This window comes from Phyllostomus hastatus, unplaced genomic scaffold (assembly GCF_019186645.2).
Source record: "Phyllostomus hastatus isolate PE091 unplaced genomic scaffold, TTU_PhHast_1.1 phas_contig_477, whole genome shotgun sequence".
Taxonomy (NCBI): domain Eukaryota; kingdom Metazoa; phylum Chordata; class Mammalia; order Chiroptera; family Phyllostomidae; genus Phyllostomus; species Phyllostomus hastatus.
Window position 1 is genome coordinate 355,493 of NW_025333889.1, and position 25,767 is coordinate 381,259.

The 25,767-nt window shown below is 56.3% G+C and overlaps 1 protein-coding gene across 2 annotated transcripts in view; it reads left to right on the forward strand.

Moving 5' to 3' along the window:
* Positions 1-13: 13 nt before the first annotated feature.
* The window catches only part of LOC123823149 (high density lipoprotein binding protein), a 59,993-nt gene continuing 34,239 nt past the window's right edge, over positions 14-25,767 (forward strand). The window contains exon 1 of one of the 2 annotated variants that reach the window (XM_045845526.1): positions 14-143. The gene's annotated coding sequence lies outside the window, so the exon portion shown is untranslated. Of the gene's footprint in view, positions 144-24,347; positions 24,463-25,767 lie in introns of those variants that run through there. The other variant, XM_045845525.1, reaches the window with a different exon arrangement.

Consider the following 25,767-nt stretch of genomic DNA (forward strand, 5'->3'; position numbering starts at 1 on the left):
GGCGGTTAGCCATATAGATGCTGGGGGTGGGGGAGAGGTCAAGCGTAGCCTCTTCTCCTTTACCAAGATGGCGGCTTGTCCCTGTTTCGCCACACTTCCCACCTTGTGAGCCTGATTTCCTTACGCTGATAAGACTGGAACAGGTAATGCGACTCTTCTGTCTGTGGATGACTAGAGTGAGGGGAAGGGAAATTCTTCGGAATGAGCTAAGTGACTTCTGAGAAGAGAGGAGGTCAAGGGAAGGCAGGTGGCGGTAAGAGTGCAGAACACCCGCAAGGAGAAGCGCCGTCGCCTCTGGCGCTCCCCTGCAGGAGATGGCGGCAGCACCGAGCGGGGAGCGCTGGAGCGGCGCCGGGAAGGGGGCGGCAAGCCGACCAGCGGGGCGGCTCTAGCTGCCGGCCGCCGCCGCCGCCGTCTCGATGGTCGTGGCCCTCGCCTCGATTGGCTGCCGCGGGTCACGTGGGGCGGAGGGCCGGTTCGCGGGCCCCGGAGTGCGGCGCCCGTCCCGGGAGACGTGGCCTTCGTGCGCCCGGGGCTGGGGCCTGCGCTCGGGGGCGGGGCGGGGCGGGCCGGGGCGGGGCGGCCCCTCGCTCTCTTGTGGTCTGGGTCGCGAGGTGAGATCCGGAGGGGGCACCCCCAGGCCCACTGCGGCCGCGCGGCTCGGGGACCGGGGGGCGACGTGCCGGGCCGGCCGCGGTGGGGGCAGCGCCGCCCCCTGCCCCCCGCCCCCCGCCCCCTGCCCCGCCCGCGGTGTCCTCCCTCGCTCCCGGCGGCCTGCAGGCCCGGCAGCAAGCAGCCCGACACTGCCCTCGGGGCCGGGCGCCCGCGCGCGCGCACCGGAAGCCTTTGTAGCTCACTCCCGACTGGAAGAGAGCACAGCCTCGCGTCTCTGACGGGCGACGGCGTCGCCTTTGTGGGGACCCCGAAGCCGTTTCTGACGCTAGCGGGTCCGGAGGGCGGTTTTCGGAGGGCGGTGCGGTGCTCAGGGTGCGCCGCCGTGTGTGCCCTGACGCGCCTTCGGAAGCGGGAGGGCCAGGCTTCGCGCGGAGTTGGAACACTACGCGAAAGCGACGGAAGATGGACCCGTGTGCCCCTGAGCGCACGGCGCTGCGGGGCACGTGGGACGTCCGTGTGAAGGGTGGCTGGCCCTTCTGCCTTGGGTTTCGTTCGGGCCCACCGCCTCCTGGCCGCCTTCGGCCCTCGGGCAGTGGCTTCCCCTGGGTCTGGGGTCTGCCCCGGGACGCGCACGTTCTCGGCAGGTCACTTCCTTCGAGCCCTGTTGAGGGAGGGCGTTAGGGTCGGGACTCGCCCGAGGCAGCGCTGACGGGCGGTCCTGTGTGGGAGCAGACCTGGAATTACGTGACAGGGAGGTTTGTAGTTGGTCCCTTCCTGCGCCCCTCGGACCCCCGCGCTGAACTCGCCGAGGACTGCTGCTGTCAGGGTGTGGGAGCGGTGTTGGGGCCGCAGGGTGTGCGGTTGACAGGGGCTTGGCCCTGTGCCTCCCCGCTCTCTGGGTCTGAAACAGCGGCCTTCCCTACGTTTCAGGCTTGGAGAAAACGGAGCTTGTCCCCTCAGGCCTTGAGGGGACGTTTGAAAGCCTGTTAAATAGCTCACACGGAGGATCGCGCTTTCCCTGCAGCTGTCGTTGGCTCAGCCGCGCACCGTGCGCTGTGCGGGGGCTCACCTCCGCCCCGTGAGCGGGCACCACCTGGGAGCGCGTGCAGGGAGCGGGAGGGGGACAGTCCTGGGCTCTCGGGGCCCCTCGGGACCCCTGTCGCAGCGCCCTCCAGCCGGCCAAGCTGACCTCTCAACTGCCAGATGGAAGAACTTCTCCTTGAAAAAGCACTTCTTGAAGTGGTTTTTTTTTCCCTTCAGTTTTGCTATTTGGGGCTTTTGATGGTCTTATTCCAGCCTCATAACTCATTTCTCCAACAGTTCGAATGCGGGAAACGTTTACTGTGAACTGCTGTGCGCTCCGCACTGTTGAGCAGCCGGGGATGCAAAGATGAAGAGGATGTGGGCTCTCCCCCGAGCTGTGGGCGGTCTGCCCTGGAGGGTTTACTGGTGAAGGAACACCTAGTTTACGGAGGTCCCAGTGCAGCGCTGGAGATGGGACTTCATGTGGGCAGAGGAAGGAGAAGGCAGCATTACCTGTTGGAAAGTCTTCACAAAGCACGTGTTGTTTTTTAAATCTTTTTATTTTATTTTGTTTTTAGGGGGGAAGGGAAGGAGAGAGGGAGAGAAACATCAATGTGTGGTTGCCTCTTGCGTGCCCCTGCTGGGGAGCTGGCCTGCAACCCTTTGGCTCACAGGCCCATGCTCAATCCACTGAGCTACACCGGGCAAGGACAGAACATGTTTCTTGAACTGGGGTTTAGAGGATGCATAATCTTTTTTTCAGGTGGAGTTGGCAGGATGGGGAGGCCCAGGCGGGAAGACCAGCTGATGCAAAGGGCCCGTGTGGCCGCTGAAGCTGGTCTTGGCAAGAGCTGGAGAACTTGGTGCATTTCGACCCCTCAGAGGGTGACGGGCTTGCTGAGAGCCGGTGGGGAAGGATGTGGTGCCCTTCAGGAAGACCTGTAGGGTTTCAGGTGGTCACACTGTCCGCCAGGGTGACTTGTGACCTTTAGTCCCAAGTGGATCAGATAGATTCCCCATTAATGCTTCCCTGAGCTGAAGCGTGTTCACTTACCAAAAGGGCCTGAGCAGAGGACACACTGAAGTACTGAGGGGCAATCTTACAGGGTGGGCAAGAAGTAGGTTTGCAGTTGTGAACTCGTGAAGCATGGGGTTTATTCTTGCATTATTGTTTGTTTATTATTGTATCATTTTCCATACAAACAACTGGAGGCTTACTTTTACCCCACCCTGTGTTTGGTGTCACCCCTTCAGCATGCATCCCGAGCACAGGGCCAGTGACCATATGTGGGAAGGCTTTTCCCTTTTCCGCTAAGAAATAACCAGGCTCCTGGAAGAAACCGTACACAGCTGAGTTCTCCGCTGCCGAGTTAGGCAGCAGAAAGTCCGACGTGCATGTTGTAACAGTGTTTGACCAAGTAGAACGGCGGCCGAGAACATCAGTGTGTCAGAATGCCTTTTCCTTTAAATTATAGAAACACCACAGCATCCAGCATTTGAAAACCAATGAACGAATTAAACTCTTTTCATGTGTATGTACTTTAAAAATGGATTACGTAAGTTGTTTTGGGCTAAGCGAAGTTTTCTTTCTTTCTCAAATCAGAGACATTTTGGAAGTGACAGCCCTAGTAGGCTGTTACTTCACCAGTCACACAGCAGTTCCTCGGAGCCCGTAAGGAGGAGCCATACACACCCCAGGCATCGTGTGGAGTCAGTCATCTTGATGCTTGCTGTTGGTTTGGTAACACTGCATTGACTGTGCGTTCTCTCCCTTACTGCTTTGTATTGGCATTCTGTGAATTTTAAAATTAAAGAGTAGTTTTATTTCAGACCAAGTATGTATCTTCCTGTCATTTTTAAGAGGTCAAATAATCTGAAAGGGCTTGTAAGGAAAGACTGTGAGTCTCCTCCCCCCAGTCGTGTGTCTGTCCTTGCGGAGCACCACGTTTGCTCTCAGCGGATGCCCCGGGCTTCGCCGCCGCCTCTGAGTAGCACAGGCGTGCTCCACTTGCTCGTTTGTGGCTCTTCCCTCCCGTGTCACACCTTCTGCTCACTTGGCTCTGAGAGCAGATGTGAAGCGACTTTTCGTTTACTCTCTGCCTTTGCTGTGCAGACACATCCATGGCTGCCCAGAGCAGGTGCATCTTTAATTGGTGAGTTCAGTGTTTAGCGCTTACATTGACTACACAGTGTCATTCGTGGATCACTTTTCCTTTCCCGGATAAGTTTTTGTTTTCCGTGAAGTTCTTCTGAATCTTGTTTTGTTTGTTTGTGTATTTGTCACTGAAACTCGACACCGATTCACCAATTTGTCTAAATCTTTTCAAGAAATTTAGTCCTTTTTATTCGATGAAATTCCATATATCAATCTCATCGTGAATAAATCTGTCCCAGGCCTCCAGCCTGCTGGAATCTCCCTGAAGCTCTCCCCATCCCTTCTGTGTTGTGTCCCCAGTTTCCTGGAACGATGTTTTTCTTTCTCTTTCTTGATGTTTCCTCCTCTCATTTCGATGGAGCAGTTTCTCAAGGTGTTGTCTAGGCAAAGATGCGTGGGAGGGAAAGTTTGAAGAACCTGCACACTTGGAAGTTCCTTACTCCCTCTGTGACTGGAGGAGAGTGTGGGCACCATTGTGCTTCTCTGCCCCCACCTGCCAGTGTCAGCGCTGAAGCCTCCCCGTGTGACTGTTTCTTCTTCGTGGTGTTGAGGGTTCTCTTTCTGTAAGATTGGAGATACTCAGTGTGCTGATGTCCCTAGGAATTTGTTATCTAATGTCTTGCCCACACTTAGGGTTATTTGGGAACTCGTTCTTCAAAGCTGGGCATTTTTCCTGATTTATTGCTTTGATTTCTTCCCATTCACTTTCTATTTCTAGAACGAAGCTCTTAGAGCACAGGAGGCAAACACAGGCCTGCAGCCCAAATCCGGCCCTCCACCTTATTTCATCCGGCCGGCACCTTGTTCCTACCCGGCGGCAGCGCCGCGCTCCGCGCTCCTAGTTACGGAACAGTTACGTCTATGTAGTCCTCAAGTTACGTTGCACCCTCTGAAGGCAGCCGCGGGGCTGATGTGGCCCCCGGTGACAATGAGTTTGACACCCCGTCTTAGAGCTTCTGGAGTGACCCTGGTTTTCACAGGTGTTCCATTTTCTTTCTGGAAGACATTCTCAACTTTATCTCTAATTCTATGTCAAAGAGCTTTCTCTTGCTCTCTCCATTCCTATTCTGTAATCTCCTGTTTTTGTTTCATGGATCTGGCATCTCCTCTGAGGACATTTGCGAGTTTTAAAGCTTTCTTTTCCCTGAAGTCATTGTTTCCGTCACGCTGCTGTCTGTTGGTGTGGGGTTTGGCTCTGCACAGCAGCCTCCTCTGGGCTGCGAGGTGGTGCCCGCTCCCTTGTCGAGGGGCCTCTGCGCTGATGGTCCGGCCTGCACACTGGGCCTCACCCTGGAGGCGCCTGGCAGGGCCACTTTCTGAAGACACCGGGCCCGCTTCCTTGGGTCTCTTCGGGTTACCCAGAAAACGCCCGATGCCTTCCAGCCTCTTGCTCGGCTGCCTGTGTGCAGGGGCAGCAGGAGGGACAGGGCTGCCGTCTTAGTGTAACTCTGGAAGAACCTGCTTCCTCTGTCTTCAGAAAGGCCCCATCCTCCACTCTACCAGGTGCCCCAGTCCAGAGATTCTATTTCTCTCTCGAAACCAAGACAAACCACAGCCTCGGCCAGGGCATGAGCGGTAAAACTGTCCTTTTTGAAAGCCTGTTTTTTTAGAGCGTTTTGAAGATTTTATTTATTTATTTTTAGAGAGGGGCAGGCAGAGAGAAAGAGAGGGAGAGAAACATTGACGTGCCTGGGACACATTGATAGGTTGCCTCTCGCACACCCTCAACTGGGGACCTGGCCTGGAACTCAGGCATGTGCCCTGGCTGGGAATTGAACCAGCGACCTTTTGGTTCTCAGGCTGGCGCTCAAATCATTGAACCACACGAGCCAGGGCTGATAGGCTTTTCTGACCGCTTTTGCCTGGGTGCCCTTTGGCAGTGTTCTTTTTAGTTTACAACTTGAGTTTCACTGAAATTCATAGTTTCTTCTGTTCTTTGTTTCTTTCCTTAGTAGCCCAGCTGTGGATTTGGCTTTGTCCTACTGTGCGCTGAAACGCCTTAGCAGAGAAGTGGCAGAGGTTGTGCGATTAGGTTGGTCTTCAGAGTTAAGAGGGTCAAATGGCCAGTAAGCAAAGCAAGGTTTCAGTTTTCATTAATGATCAAAGAATTGACATTGAAATCACATTTCCCTGCAGATGGGGAAGAGTAAACATGACCGTTTTAGTTATTAAGGGTGAGGGGTCAGGTGAGGGTCAGGTCTACGTGTTGGTGGCAGTGGTTGTGGAGTGGAGCTGCAGGGGGCCCCTGTGCCTTGGCACGCGGCTCCCTCATCATCGCGGGACTGTGTCTCTCAGGCTTGGTCCTGTGGAGCTGCCGGCCCCATGGGCAGAGGGTATTCTTCCCAGCGGCGTGGTAATCGCCAGAGAAAGGGTGGGGGGGGCAGCCTCAGCAGGGGCTTGTTAAGCTGTGTTCGTCCTGTTCGGGTGGTTGCTGACTGGTCAGTTTGTCTGTAAAACTGGGAAAGACAGCATGATGGGTTTCTTAATGAAAATGAGTGTAGCAAACGGTGAGATACTACATTAATGTGATCCTGTTTTTACATAAACCATGTATTAATATATCTAAGAAAAACCTTAAATGAAACAGTAAGTTTGAAGATAGTTCTTAGGGAAGAATCATGAGGGATTGCCAGTTTTTGCATTGTTTCGCTATAGTTGTATTTTACAGTATTTTTACGCTAAAAATCCCATCCCTCGGGTGAGCACTGCAGCAGGCTTGCTGTGGCGTTGATGAGTTAATGCGGCCAGCATCGAGGCAGACCCTTCGCCCCGCCTATCCCGACCCAGGCCCTGCTGTGGGGAAGAGCCCCGTCAGGAGGTTTGGCTGTGCCCCAGACCCACCACTGGGACGGCAGCTGCCCCTGGGGGGCGGGGGGGGGCAGGAAGGTGCTGGTGTTCAATGCCCTTGGGCCATCAGTACGGATTCTTTCAAATGAGTGTTTTCTGAAAACTCTCAGGTTTGCCCTTTTTCTGTATGCGCTGGTGTCCTCAGGCGATCCTGGCAGGGGGCCTTGGGAGGGCAGCAGTGGTTGTGTCTGCTGCCCTCAGGTGCAGACCGCTGGGCACGGGTGCTCCAGCCAGGTGGGGTCGGGCGCTCCCAGAGGCGGGGAAGCAGTGCTCCCCTGGACTGGGAGTCAGGAGCCCGGACTGCAGTTTGGACCTGCTCTGCATCAGCCCTGGGACACTGGGAGTTTCTGGGTCTGTAGGACTTGAGCCTCTTCCATTTAAAGATTAGGAGGCTGAGTCTTTGTGGTTCCCCCCAGCTGCCCACCTTTGAACGCTCTGAACCCTTGGTCAACTCAGTGTACCGGTAACTGGATTTGGAAGGACGACGTGAGGAGCTGATCGATGGGCACACTCCTGGCGTCCCACTCCTTGACCCCTCTCACGTGTGCACGAGTGACACCGAGCTGTGCCTGGTCAAGCTCCTGTTCTCTGCTGCCCTTCTCCCAGGCCAGCCGTCCTGCCCTTGTTTACAGCAGTGGTCGAGCCAGGCGACGTCGCCCCCTGGGCACATCTGGCAGCTGTGGGGGGCCTTTTGGCTGTCATGACACGGCTGTGTTACTGGCGTCCGCCGGGCGGGGTGCAGCGGTGTGCAGCACCCTCAGGCCCAGGACAGCCCCACAGCGAGGAGCTGACTCACGCGGAAGGTCCGCCGCACCGACCTGGAGCAGCCCTGCTTTCCGGGTCGGCCCTCGGAAGGGCTCTGGGACGTGGCCCTCGCAGGCCCTGGCGTCCGGCTGAGGGTCGAGGGTGAGTGGAGCCACGTACGGGGGTGGCAGGGCTGTGTTCCCGCACCGTCAGAGTCCCCGTGCCACTGACGCAGACAGGGGGCTGCCGACGGGAAGCCCTCACCGGCCGTTCGTCTTGTGCCCCTTGGAGCTTGGAGTGTCTCTCGCCGACTCAGCCGTCAGGCAGGCATTTTCCCCCAAGCACATATGCACCAGTAGGTCCCGGTAAGGAAGCGAAAAAATCAAAGGCCTGGTCCTAACGCATTCAGGGCTCATCTCCACGGTGACCTGCAGGTGACTGCCGTCAGTCCATATGCGGCCACCCTCCGGGGTCGACTTTCCGCTCCAGGCTCTCTCTGGACTAGCGTGTCCCTCATCCTGTTGCAGCAACCCAGTTGCATCATCTCTGGCCACCTGAGCCAGGTCTCGTGAGGTGCATCCCCTCTTGGCCTCCCTGCCCCCGCCCCCCGGTCTGGGTCTCGGCCCAAGTCATCGCTTGACTTGGGCCCTTGTGGCGCAGCAGGTAACCTGGTCCTGGAGGCGCTCACTTGGAGGGATGGACTGACAGCACCGCGTCGCTTGCTGAGAAGGGGACATTCTGAGCCCGTGTCCCTTACGGACTTGGGGTAGATGGCAGCGGGCTGCTGCTGTCGGGGCTCTGGGGGAGACGCTGGGTGCGGAAGGGAGCCCGTCCGAAGGCCGGGCCCCACGACGCTGCTCTTGTGCCTCGGCTGCCCCTGGGTCTCCGGCCGCGGCAGGCGGTGTCTCAGAGCGGCTTCCCTGGGGGGTGTGGGCGCGGTCGGGCTGACGGGCTGCTGAGAGGCAGGGGTGTGTGCGGACCGCGTGCCTCTGCGGGGGGCTGCTGCCGCTCAGGGCACACGGGTGCTCGGGCCACCGCGCGTTTTCACGGAAACACTGTCGCCGTTATCAGCGTGACCCTTCTGCCTGACTGGCTGGCATCTTGTCTGGGGAGTGTGAGCTGGGGACCAGTCTCTGAAGCAGAGCGGCGGCAGCAGCAGTTCTCGGCCGTGCTCTGCGGAGTGGGAGAGGACGCTGCCCCTGTCCTGGGGCCCCTCTGCCGAGCACTCTCGCTGACCGACGACCTCCGGTGAATTGGACACACTCTCTTTCCGGCCCTGAGGTCAGTGGCCGCACTTAAAGCTTCTAGACGTGGCGCAGGCTGAACCCATGCTGCTCTGGGTTCCTTTCTGGAGGAGGAGTAACATCAGCTTCTGCTGGGTGCGTTCAGTGTGCGACATGACTCTCCTGCAGACACCGAGGGGCCCTTCCGGGAAGGTCTGTGCTGTAGACTTGGGGCCTTACGCTCGGCGCCGGCATCACCCGGCCTGAGCGGCTGCAGTTTGGTGAACGGGGGCTGGGAAGCAGGGCGCTGGCAGTCAGGGTCTCTGTGACGCTGCCCAGAGCAGGCAGGCACAGGAGGGCCTGGTGGCCGAGCTCTCCCCTGCACCCTGGTTCTCAGTCATCCGAAAACCTCTGGGGGTGTGGCTCCCGGGGAGGAAAGGCTTCTTGCAAGTGCCTCGATGGCAACCACCTGCGTGGCAACCGCTGCTCCTCACCTTCCAGGAGTGTTGCCCCCGGAGGCTCTGGAGAGTGCTGCTCTCCTGCAGAGGTTGCCACAACAGACGACCTTGGGGGACATGGCCAAGCTAGAGAAACTGCCCTCATCCCAGAAGGACCAGACACCTCGGAACAAATAGGCTGGAGGGAAAGAGGAAACAACAGGGGTATAGAGTTAAGTAACTTTTGAAAGAGGCCCATGTGTTTGGCATTTTTGGCTGTTTTTGCCAGTGGGGTTGAGGTGAGTGACTAGCTGAGATGCTCCCTTCTCAGTGTAAAAGGTATGGTTTTTGATTCTGTGCTGTGTAGGGTTGAAAACTTCTACCCTTTCTAAAACTTTTCCTTTAGAAATGAGAAACGAAAGAGGGAAGGATGGCCCTCCACAATCTTTTCTGCCTTTCTTCTGCACCAGCGTGACAGCTGGGCACACGTCCCTGGAGAGTGTGCCTCCTCTTCACGCTGGAGGCAGCGCCCTGGCACCCGGCCACTTGGGGGTAAGCAGTTGCTGCCTGGGCGCCAGGCTGAGCAAAGTCAACTAACTATGTTGCATTATGCTAACAGGTTCTACTTTGTAATCAGTGTAGGTGTTGCTTTTCACTTTGCTCTTGTGTAATTTGTTTCTAATTTCATTACTATTTAGCTCACTTGTAAATATCTTTCAAATGGAATTACTGCATTATATTCACTGTTTCGATTTTGGTAGTTAGGTGGCCCTGCAGCACAGGTGTGTGAGATTAATTTGAGGAATACACTTGTCTTTTGAGGCCAGGCTTCTGTTTTGCTACACTGGCCTGTGCTTGGGGCCGACCCGCGAGCCCCTGAGACCAGAGCTCTGTTGCCTTGTGGCTGCTCGGCGAGGAGCTCTGCTGCCAGGCAGCCTGGGCGTGGGGCCCCTTGGCTCCCAGGCACAGCCCTGTGGTCTCTGAGGCGTCCAGGAGAGAGCCCGCTGCAGCCGGGGCAGCCTGTCCAACTTGGTGCTGTTGGGCCCACCCTTCCTCAGCTTACACAGGTGCCGGGGGCGACCGCCGTAGCCCCGCGAGGTCAGTGAGCGTAGATCCCCTCTGCGAGGCTGGCTGGGCAGGCAGGGCGAGGGGGCTCTGGCGGAGAGTCAGCAGTCGGCCTTCAGAGCCGGCGGGCGGCTCTCCCTAAGGCTGCGCTGGAGCCTCTGCTTTGGGAGCAGGGTGGCAGGTCAGCCCCCCGTTCTCGTCCGGGGTTGGTCGGGGCTTCCGGATGCCTGACTACCCACGGTGCTGCCGAGCTGGGGAGCGTGTGCTGGCAGCTCTGGCCCTTGGCTTCTTCCGAGAAGCCTTTTGGTTTCAGGCCGTGCTGGTAGTTTCAGGACTGAACCTGCAAGCAGGAAATGGCTTGCGAAGGACTCTGTGGCCGCCCCCACCCCCGCCCGTCAGGGTGACTAGGTTTGTGCTGTCTGCTGGGCATGGCTTCACTGGAGAGCACTTTGTGTCCAGCCCGCCCGGAACGTCCTTGGGAGGCATTAGGTGGCTTCTTACAAGAATGGTGGAATTCCAAAGTGTTCTTTTGCTCATCTTCTCATCGCCTCACCCCAATTCTGCAGTGGTTGGCGTGTGCGTGGGGGGTGTTTTTTCCCTCTGTTAAGCCCTTGCCTGGTGGGGTGGGCACTTTCCTCCCGCAGCCCCCAGGTCACTCCCCTGTCCTGGCATCACCCCCCCCCCCCACAACCCATGTGGCACAGCTGGGTCCTATGCTGGTGTCTGTGAGTGGGTGGTCACAGTCAGCAGTGCCAGAGGCTGGCCCCAGGCAGGTGGACAGCTCGTGCCCTCCCCTCCGGACATGGTGTCTGAGCTGCCGGGGAGGTGGAGGGGACCGAGAGCCTCTGAGAGGTCTGGGTCCTGGGGAGGAGCCAGCAGGGGTCCCCTCGTGCGTCGTTGGTGTCTAGGCTGTGCCACCGGCAGCCTCCTGAACACTTTCTTATGGCTTAAAATTATGCCTTCCTGAACTTGGAACAAAGGATGTGTGACAGACAGTTCTCATAACAGTATCTTGAAGTTGAGGTAAAGCTTTGCTGTGCTTTGTAACATGTGGGTGATATGTGGGTGGGTCTTAACAGTTGCTCTCATGAGGGAACATACCTAATTAAGCTGGGTTTTGAGTCAGAGCTTGAATGGTCAATGTCATTTGCCACCCTTCTCCTAGTTTGATGTGTTTCTTTGCAAATGAAGGCATTTCTTTTTCTTTTAAAAAAGATTTTATTTACTCACTTTCAAAAAGAGGGGAAGAGAAGGAGAAAGAGAGGAAGAGAGACATCAGTGTGTGGTTGCCTCTTGCTCACCCCATACTGGGGACCTGGCCCCCGACCCAGGCCTGTGCCCTGGCTGGGAATAGAACCAGTGACCTCTTGGTTCCCCGTCTGCGCTCAGTCCACTGAGCCCCGCCAGCCCGGGCACGGTGTTGGTGTTTCTGATCACAAGTGTAGTGCTCTCCACCATTAGTTTTTTGAAGTCCCTCTCATCCCTATGGAGGAGTTGTGCGTGTGGTGCAGAGCTCCCCTGAGCCCCCGAGTGCGCTGGGAGCACAAGCCCACCGCCCCCTCTACCCCATCGGTGTGCTTCCCGCAAACGGGACGCCATCGTCCTGCATCACGTGCAGCCGTCCACCCAGGGAGCTGACAGGGGCGCCCTGCTGCCTCAGACCCACTCACGTCTGCCCAGAAGGGCCAGCTCGGAGCCGGACACTCGCTCCGTCTTCCCTCGGCTCTCCTGACTGCGACGCTGGTGTTGCTTGTATGGGCTGTCAGGTTGCGGGCCACCCAGCCCTCAGCGTGGGCTTGGTGTTCCCTTTTTCATCATCATCATTGAGCTTCGGGGACATCGGTTCCTGAGACCGTGTGGGTTTCAAGTGCACGAGCCTGTGATGCCTCATCTGTAGGTTGCGCGTGTGCCCAGGGGCTTTCTTTGGATGGCATTCGGCCTCCTGGGCTGGACCAGCACAGGAGGGGAGTGCGGCTCTTAGCTTTGCATCCTTTCTGGCGGCGCAGGCTCTTGGTCTGTCCCGCCGTCAGTGACGTCCGCTTTGGCCACCTGAGAAGGTGGTTTCGGCCAGGCTTCTCCACTGCCAGGCCTCTGTCGTGAGCGTGCTCTGGGGCGTCCTTGTGAAACCCTGTCTGCTGCTGTCGCACACCCAGTCTCTTCATCCGTTTACCTCCATCTGGGCTGACGGGTTGGTTACCTTTTCATTCGGTAGGTGATCGCCCTTTAGAATCCGTGTGTATTTGGCTGCTCATGTGTTCCCAGGTCGGACCAGTGGGAGCCTGTTAAGGCCAGCTTGTGGCTTTCTGGTACGGCCCGTCTCCGTGCAGCCCTTGTTGCTGTCTGGTGCCACCAGATCCTCGGGGCTCTGCATGGACTTTCCTGCCCCAGACCTGGGGTCAGCCTTCCTTCGAGGAAACACGGTTCCTTTTTACAGCAGTTGGTGCTCAGACTTTCATAATATGCGCGTCTGTTTTTATGTCTGTACGTTGAAAAGTATGCCTTTACTCTAATGCCTCCACTTTCAGTCCAACACTACACTGTCTGTCCCAGTTTCTCCCTTTCCAAATCGGTGGCTCCCTTTTCCTGCAGGGACAGTCTTAGATGCCCGTGGCCCTAACACGTTTATTTTACGAGTCCTTCTGTGTGTTGGTCTCGTGCTGCTGTCCCCCTGCTCCCCCCACAGTTGCCTCTGCCCTCTCCACCTCTTAGCCGTGTAGACACCCTGTTGTGTGTGTGGAAGCTCATGTGCTAGTTTTTATTTATTTTTTTTTTTAAGAAAAAATTTTAAAGATTTTATTTATTTATTTTTAGAGAGGGAAGGGAGGGAGAAAGAGAGAGAGAAACATCAATGTGCGGTTGCTGGGGGCCGTGGCCTGCAACCCAGGCATGTGCCCTGACTGGGAATCGAACCTGCAATGCTTTGGTTCGCAGCCCGTGCTCAATCCACTGAGCTACGCCAGCCAGGGCTTCATGTGCTCGTTTTTAAAAAGCAAGTCCTGTGCACCGTCTGGCCTCGCCACACACCTGTCGTGGGGTCTCAGAGTGACACTGTGTGGTGACCACTTTCTCACGGACACACACCTGTGTGCTTCCTAGTTCTTTGCCCATGGACAGTGCTGGTGTGAGCCTTCCTGTGTGCATCACACCTGTGCCTCACACCTGCACCTCTGCCGTCTGCAGAGCACTACGAGAGAGCAGCTACTTCGCAGTGTGACAGATGGGCGCACCTGTGTGCGTGCACACATCTGTCACGTGCATCTTTTTTTTTTTAAAGATTTTATTTATTTATTTTTAGAGAGGGAAGGGCGGGAGAGAGAGAGAGAGAGAGAGAGAGAGAGAGAGAGAGAGAAACATCAATGTGCGGTTGCTGGGGGTTCTGGCCTGCAACCCAGGAATGTACCCTGACTGGGAGTCGAACCTGGGACACTTTGGTTCCCAGCCCTCACTCAATCCACTGAGCTACGCCAGCCAGGGCTGTCACGTGCATCTTTAAATGCTTTCTGATGTTACTCGGTGGCTGGCAGGCCCGGTCTCCCTCCCCGTCTCCCAGACAGCGTCACTCTGTCCATCTGCGTCATCTCGGAGTGCGGGCTGAGGGCGACCCCGTGTGCCTGTGCGGCAGTGTGTGCCCACTTTCTGTGACCTGTGTGCCGGCATGTCGCAGCCTGTTCAGGTGGCTTCTGGGCAGAGACAAGCCGTTTGTATTCTTCCTTCGGTGCTTGATGGTCTCTGCTGTAGCAGAATTTTAAGCTCTGAGGAGGTCAGCTGAGTGCACACCCTCCTGCACGGCGCCTGCAGCCTGTGTTGTCGTTGGGCCCTCCCCAGGTGGCAGGTTCTCCTCCTCAGCCTCCTCAGGGCGTGGCTGTTTCCCTCCCCTGCTCTAGTCTAGCTGAACTTTATTTTGGAGCGTGCCGTGAAGTAGGAATCAGCCTTTATATTTTCTCAAAATGGATAGCAAGTTGGCCTAATTAATTCTCTTTATTGCCTTGTCTGTCCTTCCTGCTAATTTGAACTGGCATTTGCATTGAAAGACAAACTCACAGATTCACATGAGTTCTGTGTAAAACAACATATCTGTTCTGTCACGTCTCTGGAGGCTAGAAACTGGACACGGGGCAAGGTCACACTCCCTCCGGGGGCTCTCTAGGGCAGGAGCGGTTCTCCGCCTCTCCCGGGGTGCGGAGGCCACCCCCGCAGTCCTTGGCTGGCGGCTGCGTCGCTGCAGCCCCAGTCCGCACTCGGCGCTTTCCTCTGCGTTGTGTCTCTCTGGAACCTTTTGGCACTTGGGATGGCAGGTAGGGCAGTCTCCGGGGGATCTTTAGTTTAATCACATCTGGAAGGACTGTTTTTTCCAAATAAGGTAACTTTCATGTTCCAGATAGTCAGGACTGGGTATCTTTGGGTGGCCATTATTCAGCCCTCCACAGATATCATTTGACATTTCCTTGGGGATACAGATGAACTTGGGGGAACAGACATCCCTGTGGTAAGTCCCCTGGTCTGTGACTGAGCATCGCCACGGAGTGGGCCGCGTGTGCGTGTGTGCACGTGCCGATTTGCTTACAGAGCTTCCCTTCGGTTTTCCCTGTTGCTCATGACAACAGAGGGGCCTTCCGGATGGGTGATCGTCTGCACACGGTGGCATTTGTCTCTTTGCTTATGCATGTGTCTTCGGGCGGCATGATTGACAGTCTTTGACAGTAGTAGATGTCTTTGCCATTTTGTTACTTATTTCAATAAAGTAACTTTAGAGTTTAAATACGATATATCTTACTTCTGGGAAACAATAATATAGCTGTTTCTGTCTGTTCCTGATACTGAATTCCACAGGAAGGAAGCAGTATCTGCTGAATTTCACCAGTCTCTGGAGCATTTGTTAACGGCCGTTTCCCAGTCGTGTCTGCATCACTGTGTGCTCTCCTCCGGGCTACCAGTGCGAGCGGCGCACACTTGCTAATGCTGGGCCCTGCTGCACCCTGGAGCAGCCCTTGCTCGGTCGTGTCTGGTTTTCTGAACTGAGCGTGGACTCACTGAGCGTGGGCACCAGACAGGCTGAGGCGCCGGCGCACCGCCGGCACCGCGTGGAGCCCGGCGCTGAGGGGACGGCGGGTCCCAGGTCCGGAGCAGAGTGTGCCCCAGGCAGGACACCCTGCTGTGGCAGAAAGCCAAGAAGCAGCCACAGACTCACGGAGCCACGTCCAGGGAGCACAGAAGCCAACTTGGGGGAACACCAGGAGCACCGGAAAAGTGGCTTCAGTGGGCCGGAACACGGTTCCACACTCCCCCACAAGTGCATCGTGCTGGGGGGGCCACGCGAATGCACCGTCACCTTGGGAGCTGCGAGCCCCAGTGCATTCTAGACGTCAGGACACCGTCGCCCCTCCTTCCGCTGCAGCAGGAGCTCCTCTCAGGGTGGCCGGCTCGGCCGGGGGTTCCGCCCTCACACAGCCCCGCCCCAGAGCTGCAGCAGGTCTGGGTCCAAACCACCGCAGCACAGCAAGTGCTGCAATAAGGTAAGATGTCGTCTTTTTGCTGGTGGAGTCTTGCCTTCAATTTGTAAAACACGCATCATCTGTGAAGTGCAGTAAAGAGAAGCACATAAAACAAGGTGGAACTGTGTAAGAACGCCAACTAATAAATGTAGAAATACAGTTAGGAAGATCTCTATGTTGCGATTGCCAATTGCAGGCTAAATCATGGCCCCCACAGATGGCCAGGTCCTTTGCTCAGAAACCATGAACGTTGCAGGCAAATCAAGTTATGCAGGTGCAACCCAAATGCAATCACAAGTGTCCCTAAAATCACATGCTTTAAAGATGGAGGAAGGGGCCACAGGAAAGGCAAGAGACTTCAAGAAGCTGGAAAGGGCAAGAAACGGATTAGCCCCTGGAGCCTCCAGTGAGGTGGACTTCAGCCACACGTGTGATCACTGGTTACAGAAGTAACAGGAAACGACAGACACGAGCAAGGCGGCTGTTAACCCCACTAGGTCACTGGTGGAGAGAGAACTTTATAAGGGACACAGTCAGCCTGCTGCCACTGTGCTCACTCGCCAGTCAAGAAAGGCAGCCAGGTCTTGGCTGGTGTGGCTCAGTGGACTGAATCCTGGCCTGTGAACCAAAGGGTCACTGGTTCGATTCCTGGTCAAGGCACTTGCCTGGGTTGCGGGCCAGGTCCCTAGTATGCGGCACACGAGAGGCAACCACATACTGATGTTTCTCTCCCTCTCTTTCTTCCTCCCTTCCCCTCTCTAAAAATGAACAAAATCTTTGGAAAAAAAAAAGAATGAAAATAAATGAGCTAAGCATTGAAGTCAAGATAGAAAGAGAAGTTTTTTAAAAAGTAGAAGAAATAAATAAAAGAAACTGGTAAAATACAAAACTAAAACAAAAAACAGCTGGGTTGGTCAATCAAAACCAAAATCAGTTTCTCTGACAAAGCAGTTAAGAGGCAAATTAGCTCTTTCCAGTCTGACAAAGAGGAGGAAAGAACACACAGAATCCAAGCTCACAAAGACACAGTAATATCTTCACCCCACTCTGAAACAAGAACAGTGCGACCAATGGCAGCAATTACATCTCCAGGTAGATCCCAAGGAAGTCAGAGCTTCTTTGCCCCGGGGGGCCCCATAAATTATTTTTGTATCTCACTAGCATTAATTGGGTTCTGAGCCAATTAGGGGACCAATAACTACAGTCAAGGGGCCAAAAGGGTGGGACATGACAGACACGGCCAATCAGAGTCTACCCATGCAGCTGGACCGCTTCATCTGAAACAAATGACTTGCACATGGTGGAGAGGGCGGCTCCCTGTCACTGGTGTGGCTCACTGGGTTGGGTGTCATCCCACGAAGCAAAATGTCACTGGTTCAATTCCAGGTCAGGGCACAGGCCTGGGGTGCGGGTTCGACCTCCCATCAGGGCAGGTGTGAGAGGCGACCTATAGATGTTTCTGTCCCTCTCTTTCTCCCTCCTTTTCCCTCTCTCTAAAAATAAATACATGAATACATACATATATCGATCAATCAATCAATCAGCCAATCAGATCTTTAAGAAAAGAAGAAGAGGAAAGGGTGGTGCCGGGGGGCGATCAGGGCACTGTCTGCCTCCCCGTCACAAGTGCACCTGCACGGAGACGAGACTGCCGACTAACCACAGGGCAGTGCCCGAACGTGCTGGACTTCAAACGGAGCAATGGCGCTTTCAAATGGCGCTTTCTTGGCTGACAGGCCTGGGGACCCGTCGTGACTGTAGATTGTTCCAATCCACGTGAAAATTTATGAGCTTTTTACATAAATGTGTATCTTAACGGGATTACCCAATCACCTTATCCTACAATACATAATATTTTTAGAATAAAATATTCCTATTAAGACAGATCCCACTTGGAATATACTGTCAAATTACTGTGTTTTAAAGTTGCTTTTTCTCTGATGGTTCTGCCACCAGTGCGACATTGTCAGCTTCGTTTCCTTTTTTTTTTTTTTGTAAACTCTCGAAGTGCAGTACACACAGAGTGAACTCTGCAGGTCGGAGCCTGGGGCTCAGTGACTCTTCGCTGACCCAACTCCTGCGCACAGCCAGCATCAAGATGGCGAGGAGGCAGGTGTTAGCGTTGGAGCCTGCTCTTCTCTGACCCGATGGCCCTCAGAGCAGAGCTGCCCCTCGTGGGGTGTGCGGGAGCCTTCGGCCCCGGCCCAGTCCCTCCCCTCCTTCCTTCTCCCACTGCCTCTCTCTGCAAGTGTGAACAGACACACAGACGTGTGTTCCCGACTCTCTCACGCTCCTCCCCCTCCCAGTCACCACGTGCCCCAGGGACCATGCGTGGGTGTGTCTGGGGCGTGTCCGGAGCACGTCCCACGTCTCTCCTGCTGCGTGTCATTCCACTGCGTGGACACAGCAGGGCTATCCGCCAGTCGCTTCGGTGTGGAAGTTGTTTCAGATTCTGTTAGCTTTGTATCCTGCGGTTGGGTTGCCTCCTGCAACCCCTTCTTCACAGAGCAGCGGGGCTGCTCCTCCGTGGGCTCCGGGTCCTTGTGCGGTGGCCTCAGTGGCTTTTCGCTGGTCGGTGCCACCGTGCTGGTCCGGGCCCAGCGGAGCCCCAGACGGGCCCTCTGTCTCTCCCGCCCCTCTTTGGCCGGTGCCCGTCTTCTGATGGTGTGGTCAGCAGCTTGTTTGGGCCGCGCTGGCGCTCTTCGCCTGCTCAGGGGCCAAGCTGGCCGGTGTCTGCCCAGGTCGGTGAGGCCCCTGGGCTGTCTGCATGCTGCGCTTGTGGGAGGGCACCCGGTGTGGAGGTGGTTCGTCGGCGCACAGCTGTATGTGTCGTTAAGGGCTTCCAGAATATTTTAAATCCAAAGCTGTGGCTCAGGCTCTAGGGCAGAAAGCTGGTGCCTGAAGAGATGATGGAGTCCCACCTCCTAGTCTGACAGACGAAGAGGAAACAGGCCAAGTGAAGGGTGTGTACTTCCAGTGACCGCGTGGCTCAGTGCTCCAAAGAGGGGAGACTCCAGAGACTTGAATTTTCTTGTCTGCTTCTTCCTTTGTAGAAAAGCATTACATCTGTAGGACTGATTCTGATTTCTAAGTATTTCCACTCATGGCTTTAGGTAGCTTTGTATCCATAGCAAAGTTTTTATAAACATGAGCTTAGCTCATTCTGGCTCATGGAACTTCTCTTTGTAAATTTTGGGAAGAAAATACCTTCAAGTATAAATTGCTGCCCTAGGTCAAACTTGGAATGTTAGGTTCCTGTGGTTTAATGGGACTCGTAGTTGGAAGATGGAAGGTGTGTTTTCAGCGCCGGGTGGGGGGGGCTGCAGGCTGGAGCCCTCTTCTCCGGCCGTCTCACTCCAGTCCTGGCCTCCCTGCCCTTCTCTCGCCGGAAGGGCCCGCACGTCGGGGCAGGGGTGTGCTCTGGCCCCGGGCTGTGGTGAGGAACCTGTGCGCACAGCAGCTGCTCTGACGTCACCGTGGCCGTCAGACGTGGGGTAGCCCCAGGGTCACATGGACACGTTTCCCCAGGGAGCACCAGGTTGGTTTCTTTAATGAAACGGTCAAAGAATTTTAGAGGTGGAGATCCTGGAAGTCGCCTAAGCCAGACAATTGCCCGCTGTTTGCAAGGTGCAGGTCCAGTGAGGCGTGCCCCCTGCCGGGACTGCGTCCTCGTGTGGCCGTGAGCCACGTCTGTGCAGCCCTGCGCCCCGAGTCCCTGCTCGCGTGCGCCCCGGCGCCTGCAGGCAGCTGGTCTCGTCCCTGCAGTCAGCAGCCCCTCACAAACAAATTAGCAGCAAAGAATTCTTACTTCAGACTTCAAGACACTCTTGTGGCTGCCATTCACTGGCTGATTTGTAGTAGCTGCAGAAGCCAGTGCCACCGGCTGCGTTTTCCTCCTCTCCCGGGGTTGCGTTGTGTGCCGCAGAGCCTTCCCTCCTGCAGGGAGCGCTCTTGAACACGCAGTGTATGTCCACCCGTAATTCCTGTACCTGTTAAAACACACCTTTTTTTTTTTTTTTTTTTTTTCCGGTAAGTGGTAGGTGAAATAAACGCTTTTTGCCCTGTGCTCACCTCCCAGCTCCACAGCGTGCAGCCTTCCGGGACAGTTGCTGTCCGCAGGTTTGTAAGTGAAGTCCCTCCTTCACCCAGGCGCTGCTGCCGGTAGTGCCCAGTGCTTGGCTCTGCCGCGCTGTGCATCCTCCCAGAGACACGGGTGCCTCTGCAGACGTCGTTCTCTGAGACGGCTGGTCCTGCTTCAGGCTGACGCAGACACTGGGTGTGTGGCCGAGGGCCACCAGTCCTTCCGCACGGGGCCAAGAGTCTGTCCGAGGGCCTGCCGCCCGGATTCTACGGTCTCTGCTCTCCCATGGACCCCTGCTGCGTCCTCCAGGACATTCAGCGTCAGTTTCTTTTAAGTGGACCAAGAATTTAGACACTGACACTGCATTTGGAACATGGGGTTCCTTGAGATTGTTACGGTTGGGGTTTTTTTTTTTTTACCTAACTGCATAATTTTTTAAAACACAACCTGCCCTTGCTGAGGAATTGCAGTGTGCTAAGTTCAGTATTCACAGAACTATTTCTTTTGCCTTCATTTTCTTCTTTGGTATCATTGTTAAATTGTGTGATTACATTAGCAAGCAGAGCTGGCGTGAGCAGGTGTGGAGCGAGCACCCACCGTCGTGGGGGGGGCTGGGTTCAGGCCTCCACAGGGCGGGTGGAGTGCAAGGGGGCGTCCGCTGTCCCATGTGCTGGGAGAGGGAAGGTGCGGGCACCGGGCGGTCGTGTGGAGGCCTCGCGGGGGACGTGGGGCTCCACAGGCGTGCATCTACTCGGCACGTTTATCTCTGGACGCGTTCCTGAGTGTCTGTGGGGGCAGTGTGCAGAAGCAGGACTCGCTGGCTCAAAGGACACTTGTGTGCTGAACTACAACTTGTAATCAGATTGCTTTCTAAAGAGATCGCGTCAGCGATTATTCCTCCAGCCACGTGAGCTTTCCCACACCTTTTCTGACAGTCATCAGACTTTGTTTTTGCCAGGCTGAGAGGTGACATGTAGAATCTCATGTTACTGTCAACCTGGGTTTTCTTTTGCACAAATTAAATAAACATTTCTTGTATTTCTGTGAAAGATGTTTGTATCTTTTGCCTCCGCCTTGTTCCTGCCCTCCCCCCCTTTTTTAAATCCTCACTGGAGGATATGTTTATTGAAAAAAAGTTTTTTTAAGAGAGGAAGGAGAGATACTCCAACCAACTGAGGCACCTGGCCAGGGCCACCAGCTCCCCCTTCCATAGGTCCCCCAGCCTTTTATTCTTTTTAAGATTTTATTTATTTGTAGAGAGGGGAAGGGAGGGAGGAAGAGAGAGAAACATCAATGTGTGGTTACCTCTCACATGGCCCTCACTGGGGACCTGGCCCCCAACCCAGGCATGTGCCCCGACTGGGAATCGAACCTGTAATGCTTTGGTTTGCAGCCCGAGCTCAATCCACTGAGCTATGCCAGCCAGGGTTCCCCCCAGCCTTTTAAAATGGGTTGTTAGAGACCTTGGGAGAAATACTGGGAACTAAACGTGGTCACTTCTTTCCCAGAAGTCTTTGAGACCGTCCCCTGCGCCACACACCCCTGAGTGTTTGTGGTAAAGGAAATGTTTGTATGAGCTAAGTATCTATTTTGTGTTTTCCCCAATATAAATTTGTTCATTTTAATTAAGAGAATTATAAATGACGAGTTTTTTTCCTCTAAGATTGCTATATAAAGTTATTAATAACATTTCTGCTTTGGTTTGGGACACCAACTCTATAGCACTACTGTTCAAATAAGACCAATGTATAGCGGTATAATTTAAAATTTTCTAATATCTTAAAAATATAAAAAGAAACAAACAGGTGAAGTTGAATAATACATTTTGCTTAACCCAATCCAAACCCTTATGACTTGAAGGTGTGATCAGTAGAAAATAAGGTGGTTTACATTGAGTTTTGGGGGACTGAAGTCCTCACAATCCAGCCTGTGTTTGGACTGGCAGCCCCTCCCGGTGTGAACCGGCCATGGCTCTGCTTTTTAGACGTCGTAAGTTGTGTCACCTGACACGTTCTTGAACTGGGCTCCAAATAGTATTCTTGTCTGTGTAAAGATACGCTGATTATCCCAGTGTTCTACAAGTTGATGCAGTAGGAGCACGTCACGAAACGTGTTCATTAGTAGGAGTAGGACTAAACATTACTGTCCCCAGGAAGATACCTACTCTAGAGCATATGCTCTCTCTTCTTCCTTTTCACATCCTCACTTGAGCGTATGTTGTTTGTCTTTTTTAATCGATTTGAGAGAGGAAGACACAGAAACGTTGACGTGAGAAAGAAACAACAGCTTGCCTGTGTACATGCCCCAACCAGGGCTTGAACCTGCAACCTAGGTGTTCCCGTTTGGAAATGGAACCCGCGACCTTTTGGTGTGCAGGGCTACACTCCAACCACCTGAGCCACATACCTACTGGGATGCAATCTTTTTTATTTTTTATTTTTTGAATTTTGGGCTTTTAGCCTCTCTGCAGTTGTGAGCAGGTCTATAGGTGTCTTTTGCAGCCTCGTATGAGGTTTATTCCCTCCCGAGAAGGGGGGGGGATTGTCTTGTGAATTTCTAGGGTTAACCCGGGGTTCCTGGACAGACGGGGTTGTCAGAGTTTGCGCCCTGAGCCTTTCCTGCCTGGTCTGTGGTGGCTGGTGCTCAGAGGGGCCCCTCTCTCGGTGCAGGCTGGTGTTCCGGACCTTTCCTCTTTCTAGCGCCTGCCCTCGGTGGGGAGCGAGTGTTCTTTTGGGGATCGTGGCATTAAGTAGGGGTAGGGTGGTGGCCTATGCTAACCTTTTACCTGAAGTAGGCCCAAAGCTTCCCATTCCCTTGAGGGCTGAAAACACAAATGTCCTAGATCAGCATGCACCTTTCAAGGCGGCCCTAAGTGGTCACACATTACCTGGTGTGAGTTGCTGGACGCAGGTGCCCAGGATTCACCTCTACAAACTGTTTCACTGCACTAACCCTTGCTGGGAAGAAAAGCTGGTCATGGTTACCAGCACGGAAGCACCAACTTAACATTGGATTTTACAATATTTTTTGTTAATTATAGGTTTTTAACCGACTCTTTTAAGGCCTCCTGTGCACTACGTACTGTGCAAGCTCTGGCTGTGGCAGCTCCCTGGCGTCACTGAAGTTCTCTGACAGCCGACCTGTCGGCTCTTCCCGAATCCTGGCCTTCGTCCTCCCTTTTCGTGGTCCACCCCAGTGCCGAGCCCTCGGAAGCAAACAGCTGCACAGCACTCGACTGAGCTGCGGGTTGGGGAATCCCTGTGGGAAGACGGCCTGCGCACAGCAGTAATAGAGCAGGGAGGGGTCCTGGGGAGGTCCTCAGAGCTCACAGAGGCTCTTCCGAGGCGAAGGCAGTGCCCTTGCTCAGGCACCTTCCTGGTGACCCAGGGCACTGCTTTGGTGACGATGTCCTTGACGGTGAGTCGAGGACGTTTCTCTGCCCTCTGTGGTTTCTCTCCCACGGTGATGTCACGAGCAGCCATGGGCTGCAGCTTGCACAGGCAGTTGCCTTCTGAACACCCCACGTGGCCGCCCAGTGGACATGTCACCTGTCATAGCCCCCGCCCGAAGTCCTGGCCCTCTTGCATCACACTCCCCTTCTCCCTGAGGGCAGCCGGGCCCCCATGCCGTACTTGACCCCTTTTCATCAAGCTGCGGCAACATCCAGTTAAGAAGGAACTCGGGTGTGTGCTGCCTTCCACGTCTGGCCGCTGAGTTCGTCGCCATTGCCAGACACGAGGGGCAGCCGTCCTCTGTAGACGGGACAGCCGCAGCAGCCCCTGCCCACCTTCGCCTCTCTGGGCTGGGACCGTGGGGGCCCCATCTGCCTGTGCCCTCTGCTGCTAGAAGCGCCGCACCAGCTTCCCCCGGGCTGAGCAGCCCCTGTGGTCACTGCAGCCTGTGCTGACCCAGCTCAGGATGGGCTAGCCTGACCCCTCTGTTGCCACGGCGCCCACACCTAGGCCCCGCCCTCGCCCGTCCCTGGGAGGAAGGCCCAGTGCTCCGGCGCCCACTGCGCACAGACACTCTTCACGCGGGACTGTGCGCCTGGGCCCCTTCGCCCCAGACACAGGCTGGTGTCTCTGCGCGTTCCTCCGCGGGACTTGTACTCGTGACGGGAGGAAACGGCAGCCAGCGCCTGCTACACAGCGGATGCCGGCCTGGCTTGTCGTCCTCGGCCTCAGGGTGGAAGCCCCTGTGGGCGGGGCGGGGGCAGCGACGGGAGGTGCCCCTTTCTGCCGTCCCACTGCGGGGAGAGCACTCCCTGAGGGGCCGGCTCCACTTCGGTAGGGGCTAACCTGGTGGCCCAGGAACAGAGTGGGGACACTGACTGGATGTGAAGGACATGAGGTCCGAACCCGCGCGAGCGCGAGCGAGTTCGTGAGAATCTGTGCCCCGAACTTGGGAGGCCTGCCCTGTGTCTCAGGGGAGTGTCGGGCTGAAGCCCGCGGGTCATCGGCTCCTGAAGGTGGGGACTGGTTGGGCAGCCGTTCGCTTTCGGCTTGGGTGGGAGGCCCAGCGGCCGCCCTTCCGGCCTGTCTCTGGGCGGCCCGCAGGTCCCCGCGGGCCGGAGCGGGCAGGACTCCGCGCCCCGACCTGTGCGCGGCGGGGCGGGGCGGGCGCGGGGCGGGGCGGGCGCCTGGGTCTGACGTGTCTCTGCGGGATTGGAGCCGCCGCCCTATATACTCACAGGGGCCCGGCCGCCGGCCTCGGAGCGAGTGGAGCAGAGCTCGGGCGTCCTCGGAGCCGGCGGGCGGCGAGCGCACCGCGCAGTCAGTGGGTGAGCGAGCGGCGGAGCGCGGCCGCGGGGCGGCCGGGGCGCAGGCCCAGAGCAGCCGGCGGCCGGGCTGCGCGGGGCAGTCGGGGCACCGGGGGCGGGGCTGGCGGGCGGCAGGGGGACTGCCGACGTGGAGCGCGGGGCAGGCGGGGGAGGGGCCGGGGGTGCCTTTGGTCCCGCCACCCCCCTCCACTCCCCAGCTGCCTGGTCAGCCTGCGCCTGCTCCCCCTCCTCCCTGGCCGGGCCTGGCGGGTGGGGGGTGGGGGGTGGCTACGTGTCACCACTGCGCATGGGCCACGGTGCTGGCATGGAAAGAGTAAGAAACTTTCCCGAGTCCGGAGTCCTGCGGCCCGTGCCCTCCCAGAGGCAACAGCGCCCCCCCACCTCAAACTGGGGTCCGCCACCCCCAACAGGGGTCGCGCTCCCTCTGCACTGCGCCCCTCCCCAGCGCCAAGAGGTGCGGCTGACCTGGGACCAGGTCGGTGACGTGGGTGTCTGGGTTGTGTCCCCCACCCCCAAGGAGGAGCGTTCCTCCCCTGGAGGGGGGAGGACTCACAGAGGTCTGCCCTGCGGGGGAGCCGGGGACCCGGCGACCCGGCAGCGGCCTAGCCAACCAGCCGCACCTCCACCTGCCACCCCTCCTGCGTGGTCGTGGTCCGGGCTGGGCCTTCGCCCTCCTCGGGCCAGTGGGCAACTTGGAGGTGCCCGGGAGTCCCAGACGAAAGATATATGACGGAAAAATACCGAATTTGGATGGAAGGCAGGGAGGCCGAGCGCGCTCCTGCCCCTTTAAGCCTGTCCCCGCCCGCGGGCTCGCGTGGCCTGTGGGAGGGCCGTGCTGAGGTGGCATCTGCGAAAGTTCCTCCTGCGGGTGGCGGATGGTGCCGACTTCCAGGACTCCGCGCAGCACACGCCTGCCCGCGTCCCCTCTGCCCCTTGGCCCCGTGCCGGCCCGTCGGAGACTTAGGCTTGGTGGCTTTCGGCCCCTCGGCATGTTAACGTTTATTGCGTTTGGTTTATGGGTCCAGGGAAGTGCTTTAAAAATTTTCCTTTGCAAGTTAGCTGTGGGGGTCAAAGTAAGTCATTTTAGTTTTGGACGAAGAGGGAAGAGGTCCCGGGTTTCAGCTGCGGGGTTTTGGCTCCCTCCATGCCCCCTCCTGTCTGGTGGGTAAAGCCGGAGGTTCTCCTTAGTTGGAGGTAACACGCTCGCTGGGTTGTTACTCAAGAGCTCTCTCTGCAAAGATGTATCCTTTTGCGCATGTAATTAGCAAAACCTCACAAGGAATCAATTTATGCTTAGTTTTAGAA